This window comes from Mus musculus, chromosome 11 (assembly GCF_000001635.26).
Source record: "Mus musculus strain C57BL/6J chromosome 11, GRCm38.p6 C57BL/6J".
NCBI lineage: Eukaryota > Metazoa > Chordata > Mammalia > Rodentia > Muridae > Mus > Mus musculus.
In genome coordinates, this window is record NC_000077.6 from 60665924 (window position 1) to 60674710 (window position 8787).

The following is an 8787-nucleotide window of genomic DNA, read 5'->3' on the forward strand; positions in this document are numbered from 1 at the left end:
TCACTGTCTTCCTCTGTAAAATAACCATAGCTTTCAGCTGTCAGTGTTGGCACATGCTTTTAATCCCAGCACTGAGGAGGCAGAGGCAGGAAGATCTCTGAGTTCAAGCCAGCCTGGTCTCCTAAACAAGTTCCAGGACAGGCAGTGCTACATAGAGAAACCTTATGGCAAAATACCAACTACTACAACAACAACAACAAACACACACACAAACACACTGAACAATCCACTTACACACACAAAAAAAATATAGCCTTAAAGTAAGAGTTGCCTGGGCAGACTAAGTGTTAAGAAATTTGCGGAATATATTGCCCCCATTCTACAATGAGGAAATGGAAGGAGATGGCAGAGGCAGTGTGTTAGAACCTGGAATCTCAGACAGGAATGGATCATATGGCCCCAGTCCCTGCAACCTGAAAGCCACCCTCCCAGTAGTTGTACCCAATCTGAGTCTAAGGCTTGCTCACAGCCACAGGTAGCTATCCTAGAGCCAGGGAACCAGAGAGAGCTGAACAGGAAAGGACACTTGCTGCCAAGTCTGATGATCTGAGTTTGGTCCCAGAACCCCAAGGAAAAGGTAGGAGAAAGAAAGCTGAGTCCACCAAGTTGTCTGTATGTGCCTCACTCCCACATCATAGATGTATGCATATACAGGTGCACTCATGTGCATACACTAGGAAGAATAAATAAAATACTTTGTTTCCAGTTGATGGGAGGGACTTTATTTGATCTCAGGGTCACTCCAGCTATGACCTCATCTTCATTTGACCTTGTTTTGGGGGCGCAGGTTGTTGGTATGGCCCCACTTCTTGCAACAGTCGACTGCACGAGGGTGCAGGCATGTGTAGCACTTGCAGCAGATCATCTTGTTACTTGTCCTTCTGGGCAAGCTGACACTGGCAGGGCTCAAGGATGCCACCTCGCAGACGCAGCACCAGGTACAAGGTGGAATGGTTCTGGATGTAGTAGTTGGAAAGGGTGCGTCCATCCTGCAGCTGTTTGCCGGCAAATACCAGCCTCTGCTGGTCAACTGGGATGCCTTCCTTGTCTTGGATCTTGACCTTGACATTCTTGATGGTGTCACTGGGCTCGACCTCAAAAGTGATGGTCTTGCCTGTCAGGGTCTTCACGAAGATCTGCATGTTGGCCTCTGCCAATTGGCCTCCTAGTGGAAGAGAAAATGAAACGTTTTAAAAGAAGAGCTCATACCAATATCCATGGTCAGGCCTGTGTCAAGGTGAGTCCTACCTCAGGCGAAGGATTAACGAAGGTATTATCTTTGATTTTTTATTTTTTAACTTGTATTTATTATTTATTTATGTAAGTACACGGTAGCTGTTGTCTTCAGACACCCCAGAAGAGGGAGTCACATCTTGTTACAGAATTTGTGAGCCTTCATGTGGTTGCTGGGATCTGAACTCAGGACCTTCAGAAGAGCATTCAGTGCCCTTAAGCACTCGGCCATCTCTCCAGCCCCCGTTCAATTCTTACCTCAATTTCTAACAACACACTTAAGAGTCAAATCCTAATTCTACAAATGCCATGAGCAAGCAATATCCTCTCTGGCCTCACTGTCTTCCTCTGTAAAATAACCATCGCTTTCAGCTGTCAGTGTTGGCACATGCTTTTAATCCCAGCACTGAGGAGGCAGAGGCAGGCAGATCTCTGAGTTCAAGGCCAGCCTGGTCTACTAAACAAGTTCCAGGATAGGAAGGTCTACACAGAGAAACCTTATTCAAAACAGCAACAACACACACACACACACACACACACACCAAACCACATACACACCAATCCACACACGCAAATTGCGTGTAGCCTTAAAGGAAGAGTTGCCTGAGCAGACTAAGTGTTAAGAAATCTGGGGCATATATTGCCCCCATTCTACAATGAGGTAAAGGAAGAGAAAATGAAATGTTTTAAAAGAAGAGCTCATACCAATATCCATGGTCAGGCCTGTGTCAAGGTGAGTCCTACCTCAGGCGAAGGATGAACGAAGGTATTATCTTTGACTTTTTATTTTTTAACTTGTATTTATTATCTATTATAGGTAAGTACACTGTAGCTGTTGTCTTCAGACACCCCAGAAGAGGGAGTCACATCTTGTTATGGAATTTGTGAGCCATCAATGTGTTGCTGGGATTTGAACTCAGGACCTTCAGAAGAGCAGTCAGTGCCCTTAAGCACTCAGCCATCTCTCCAGCTCCTAACCTGTTCTTTATTGGAGTCTCAGGATGTATTCCAGTCTAGCTGGGACTCAACATCCCCCTTGGCCTGTTCCTTCTGAGAGCCTGTTTTCTCCTCTGAAAAATGGACTCAGAGGGGATGACCCACCCCATCCTTTCTTCCCTAGTCAGCCCCTGGATGGAATATGCCAGTGCATAGGGTGTGTCAGCCTATCTGCATTCCTGCAAGAATCAGGGACTCACTGCTGCCCTATGACTAGCCTAGCTGACTCCTCTCCTGGTATCCTTCTCTCTCTCATCACTTAGCTTCTTTCTAAGCCCTCCCAACCCTGCCTAGATCTCCTGCAGGTATTTTAGACCTGCCAAGCACCCAGACACCACCTAGAAGCAGCTGCCAGTAGGTTTGGGTGCTCCTGGTTGTTTGAGGCTCTCTCCTTTCACCCTCCCTGCTCCCTGGGACTTCCTTCTTTCCCTTTACAATCATTCTCACCTCTTCCATTTGCAGGGATGTAGACCAAGGTGACATTGGACCAAAAGTCTGTCCTTTGCTTCCACTTACTTTTTCTTTTTTTAAGCTAGCTTAGCTAGGAACATCTCCAATGTGGTGTTTTGAGAAGCTTATCTGTTAAGAGCACTGACTACTCTTACAGAAGTACGGATTTCAATTCCTAGCAACTACATGGTGGCTCACAACCATATGTAATGGGATTTTTTTAATGGAAATTTTATTTCCTTTATTTGAGAAACTTAAATTATTGGGGTACATCAAAACCAATTTCTGGGATGAGGGGAAAAAACCAGAACCCACAATATAAAAAAAAAGTTATCATCTGGGTCTCAACAGAACCCAGAGAATTTATTCTTATAATTGAAAAATTATAGGTGCTTCATAATTGAGCTTCTGATACAAAATGACCTATTGAATTTGCAACTTGGCCCTCGGTGTGGAGGTCCACAGACAAACTAGGCGGTCTTCAGACCTTAGCTGGATGCCATGAGCGGTTATTTGGCTTTTGACTTTTCTTCTTGTCTAAGAGGTAGCAGCAGCAACAGTGCCCACTTTCTGGGCAGCTTCTTTCTTGGCATGATGTTCCTGCAGGACTGCCACAGCTTCATCTACCTTGGAGCAGAGGGATTCAGGGGTCTCCAGCATGTGCAGCAGCTCAGAGTTGCCAATTTCCAGCAGCATCCCGGTGATTTTCCCAGCCAGGTTTGAATACATTGTTTGGATAAGCGGGAATAGACGCTCCCCCAGCATCTGCTTCTGCTCCTGGGGGCGCGCTGCAGCAAGCATGGAGGCAGTCAGGGGCTCCTGACGCTGGACGAGGACTGCAGGCTGGGGGGCCTGCAGCGGCTGGATAGTAGGGTGTGGGCTGCGGACACTGGAGGCGTACTTGTATGGAGCCACAGCCCTGGGAGCGGTGGCAGCAACTGTGGCTGGAGGTGCAAGGTTTGGCCTGGCTGTAGGGACGCCTCCAGACTGACAGCTGTCAGTCAGCCCTTGCTGGGCGGCACCAGCCCCACCAAAGTCCATAGCCAAGCGGTCTGGGCACTCAGACCTGACTCTCTGAGCAATAATAGTAGGAAGGCCACGAGAGGCCGGAGCATTACCAGTTGGAGCCAGATGTCCAAGAGCTGGACCAGGCCCAGACTGCCTCAGGGCACTAGGCATTCCTTGGAAGCCTTGAAGTCTCCCGCCTTGCTGCCAGCATGGATTAGGCCTCATCTGTGCTAACTGGTTAGGCGTGTAATATGGGGGTCTTCCCTGAGCCTGCGGAACCTCCGGCACAAAGTAGCCACCAGCTGCAGGCTGGAACTGATTTAAGATGGCACCGGCAGGGAGTGCTCTCAACCCCGCCACGTGCTGCATGTACTGGTTGGTCAGGTGAGCCTTCCGCTCTTCCTTCCTCTGGGCCAGGGCGACATACAGAGGCTTGGAGCCCACAATGCGTCCATTCATCTCGGTGACAGCTTTGGTCGCCTCTTCACGAGAGGGGAAACAGACAAAGCCAAACCCTTTGCTTCTCCCATCTTCCAGCATCACCTTCGCACTGGTGATTGATCCAAAGGGAGAAAACTCTCTCCTTAATTTCTCATCATCAATGGTGTCATCCAAGTTCTTAATGTAGAGATTCACCCCCTGGTACCGGCTAATCCTCTCCTGCTTGAGCTGCTCAAACTTCCGCTTTAGCTCAGCCTGCCTTTCTACCTTTTTCTGTGCACGGCCTACAAATATGGCTTTCCCGCTCATTTCTTTTCCATTCATTTCGTCCACAGCCTTATTGGCATCCTCGTGTTTCTCGTAACTTACAAAGCCAAAGCCTCTGGACTTCCCACTGGAGTCTCTCATCACCTTGACACTTAGGGTCTTGCCAAACTGGCTGAAGAGCTCTTTCAGATTCCCATCATCCACCTCTTCTCCGAAGTTTTTGATATAAACATTGGTGAATTCCTTGGCCTTGGCTCCAAGCTCCGCTTCCCGCTCTTTGCGAGACTTGAATCTACCCACAAACACTTTACGGTCATTGAGAAGCAAGCCATTCATCTTCTCGATGGCCTTGTCGGCGGCCTCTTGGGTCTCAAAGTGAACAAAAGCGTAGCCCTTAGAGCCGTTCTCATCACAGACCACCTTACAGGACAAGATGTTTCCAAAGGCAGAGAAAGTGTCATACAGTGCCTTGTTGTCTATGGATTTGTCCAGGTTCTTGATGAAGACATTTCCCACCCCAGACTTTCTCAAAGAGGGATCGCTCTGCCACCACATGATGCGGATAGGCTTTTCATTTATCACGTCGAAGTTCATGGTGTCCAAGGCCCTCTCAGCGTCAGCTGGCTGCTGGAAGTTGACGTAGGCATAACCCAGCGAGCGCCCAGTGATCATATCGCGACAGACCCAGATGGACAGCACAGGCCCGACAGGGCTGAACTTTTCATACAGCATGGCTTCGGTGACGTCCGAGTGCAAATCGCCCACATATAAGGAGGCCATGGGGTAGCTGCTGGCTGCAGCGTTCATCTCCCCACCCCCCAGGACCCCGAGCGCTGCCAGGAGGACTTCTAACAAGGCTACACCTGGGAAGACTGGAGCAAGGAGGCTTCGAGCCTGGACCCGAGTGTGGCACGACTTGCACGCGACTGCAAAAGACCCAAAACAAAAGGCCCTCGAAAACAATATGGCCCGCTCCTGGAGTTTGTACCAGCTGTCCTGGCTTGAGGCTTAAAAAATAAAAATTAAAGTAGTAAATCCCCTCCTAAAGGGGGCAAAAAATTGTCAAGAGACAATCAGATGCTGCGCTCACTGCCGCCTTGGGAATTTGCGTTTCGCGATAAATACAGGCCCAGGGCTCCCAGAGGTTTACAGTTACAGCAGCCTGGGAAAGGGGAAATCAAGTCTTTGTGGGTGCCTGCAAAGGGCAGCGCGGAAGGTGGTGCTGACAGCCACTGAGCTGGGCTGCTATGCGGGCGCGAAGGCTTGCAGGGGCGGGCCGGGCCGAGGGGGATGGCTCACCCCTGGAAGGACATACAGATGCCAATGCACAGGCAGGCCAGAAGCTGTGAAAGTCACTTCCCGGCTGGCTCCCAGCACAAGTCGCTATCTGGTTCTTATTCTTCTTTTTTCCCTTTTGCTTTTTTTTTTCCTCTCTTCTTCTTTTCTTTTATCTTTTTTATCTTTTTCTTTTTTTTTTTAAGATGTTTGAGGCTTTGTATTTTTTTTAAGCTTTTTCTTTTTTCTGCTTCAGGCTTGCTGAGCCCAAACGCAACACTGGTGGATGCGACCCAGGGCGGAGAGACCTGTAATGGGATCATGAGATCAAATGCCTTCTTGTGGTGTGTCTAAAGAGAGCTACAGTGTACTCATATACATGAAATAAATAATATTTAAAAAGACATTTAATATGGGGATCTAGAGAAAGGACTAAAGGAGATTGCAGCCACATAGATTTAACAACATTATGAACCAAGCAGTACTCCCAGAGCTCCCAGGGATTAAACCATCAACCAAAGAATACAAATGGAGGGACCCATGGCTCCAGCTGCTTATGTAGCAGAGGATGGCCTTGTTGACCATCATGGGAGAAGAGGCCCTTGGTCCTGAGAATGCTGGATACCCAGTGTAGGGGAATCCCTGGATAGGGAATTGGGAATAGGTGGGTTGGTAAGCAGGGAGAGGGAGAAGGGGAAAGGGGTTTTCAGAGGGAAAACAAGGAAAAGGGATAACATTTGACACTTAAATAAAGAAAATATCTAATAAAAAAACGTTTAATACCACTGCGGGAAATATTTAAGAATTGCACCATCCCACACTATACCCAGCTACTCTCTGCACTTGGTCTCTCCTGCTCTAGGTTAGCCCCAAGGGGTGGTCTTCCCAGCTCTGGTTTGCTTTCCTCAGAGCCACTTCTACCTATTCAGCCATCTACCCCTTGTGGCTAATTGTCACAAATCCCCTTAACACAGTAAATCAAATCTCTAGAAGCTTAGAAATAATCAGTCAGATTTATATATCAATATATTCTCAGTTCACAAGATGCCTACACCATCATTTCAGAGCCAATTGATACTGATACAAGCTGCCCACCTAGATTAGACAAGTCACCCCAACGGTTTTATTCTTTTGTGATATTCATAGACACCTGTGGCTATTTAAAGCCACTCAGGATCTGGATCATCTTCCTCTTCCTCCATCGTCCTGTCTCTGAAACTCTTAGCTCCACCTCCCCTTTCCCTGTCCAATCACAGGCTTCTGATTGTACTAATGTGACATTAATTGAGGAAAAAATTCTGCTACATAGTACCATACCCAGGCCTTTTAGGTTGCGTTCAGGTCTTTATTTATAGCAGGAAAGCATTCTACCAATCCAGCTATGTACCCAGCCCTTCTCCTTTTCTGTGTGTATCAGATTTCCTCTCTATAGTCTAACTGGCCTGGAAATCACTATGTAGCACAGCGTGACCTTGAATTTGCAGTAATCCTCTTGCCTCAGTTTCCAGGTACTACCAAGCTACCATACCTCATTTGTATGTTATATAGTTGTTTGTCTGATTTAGTTTACTTGTTACTAAATAGGACTAGAGAGATGGCTCATTGGTTAGAATACTTCATGCTGTGGGACAGTGGTGGTGCACACCTTTAATCCCAGCACTTGGGAGGCAGAGACAGGCAGATTTCTGAGTTTGAGGCCAGCCAGGTTTACAGAGTGAGTTCCAGGACATCGAAGGCTATACAGAGAAACCCTGTCTCAAAAACAAACAAACAAACAAACAAACACACAAACAAATCCTTCATGCCTAGTTGATGGCCTCATACCTTTTAAACCCAGTACTCAGAGGCAGAAGCTTACTGAATTCTGTTAGGTTGAGGCCATCCAAAGGGACATGATAGAACCCTATCTCAAAAATGAAATGAAATATAACCAGGCATTGTTGACAAGTCTATAACCCCATCCCTTAGAAGAAGGCTTAGGCAAGAGAATTGCTGTGAGTTCTAAGCCTCTCAGGCAACATGGCAAGAGCCCATCTCAAAAACAAAAACAAAAAAGTGGGTCTGGACCATACAGAATTGCATTTGCCTGTGCATCATGGTCCAAGATGTTCCACAGCACACATCTAGATCCTCTCTCTCTCCCCCTACCTCTCCACCACCCTCTCCCTCTCTCCCCCTCCCCATCTTCCTATATCCCTCCACCTCACCCCTCCTTCCATATATTTTTATTTGCTATGCCCGTAAGATTAGCTTCAATATTTTTAAAGTTTTATTTCATGTATTATGTCTGTACACTGTTGCTGTCTTCAGACACACCTGAAGAGGGCATCAGATCCTATTTAAGATGGTTGTGAGCCACCACGTGGTTGCTGGGAATTAAACCCAGGAGCACTGTTTTCTTGACCTTTGAGCCATCTCTCCAGCCCAGCATCAAATTCCTGATTCAAGAGACCCTCCTGCCTCTACTTCCTAAGTACACGGGAGAGAAGGCACTTACCACATCTTTTTCTTACCTTTTATAGAAATGTATTCAATTTAAAGAAAGTGCTTTCTAGCTCACAAATCAAGGCACAGCCCATTGTGATGGGGAAGACCAGGAAGTCAGAGCCTGGTCAACTGGTTATGTTTGTGTTTCTAGTCAGAATATGAAAGCAATGAACATAGTCTTCTCAGATTTAAAAATCCACTAAAGAGGGGCTGCCTAGCCGGCTTAATGGTCGATAGCACTGACTGTTCTTCCAGGGAGGTACTGAGTTCAATTCCCAGCAACCAGGTATTAGTCAGGGTTCTCTAGAGTCACAGAACTTATGGCTTAGCTTCTATATAGTAAAAGAATTTGTTGATAACTTACAGTCAGCAGTCCAACTCCCAACAATGGTCAGCTGCAGCTGTGAATGGAAGTCCAAGGATCTAGCAGTTGCTCAGTCCAACAAGGCAGCAGGCTTGGGGAGAGAGTATGAGTCTTCCTTCTTCCAATGTCCTTATATGGGCTCCAGCAGAAGGTGTAGCCCAGATTACAGGTGTGTGCCACCATACCTTTAATCCCAGATGACCTTGGAATTCAGAGATCACCCTCCCTTAATCTACTACTCATAGCCACTATGCCTTAAGATCTCC

General features: G+C 47.1%; 2 pseudogenes; both read right to left on the reverse strand.

The window, feature by feature from the left end:
* Positions 1-710: 710 nt before the first annotated feature.
* On the reverse strand, positions 711-8551 carry Gm12624 (annotated as a pseudogene).
* Positions 2900-5658, reverse strand: Gm12612 (predicted gene 12612; annotated as a pseudogene).
* Positions 8552-8787: the final 236 nt, after the last annotated feature.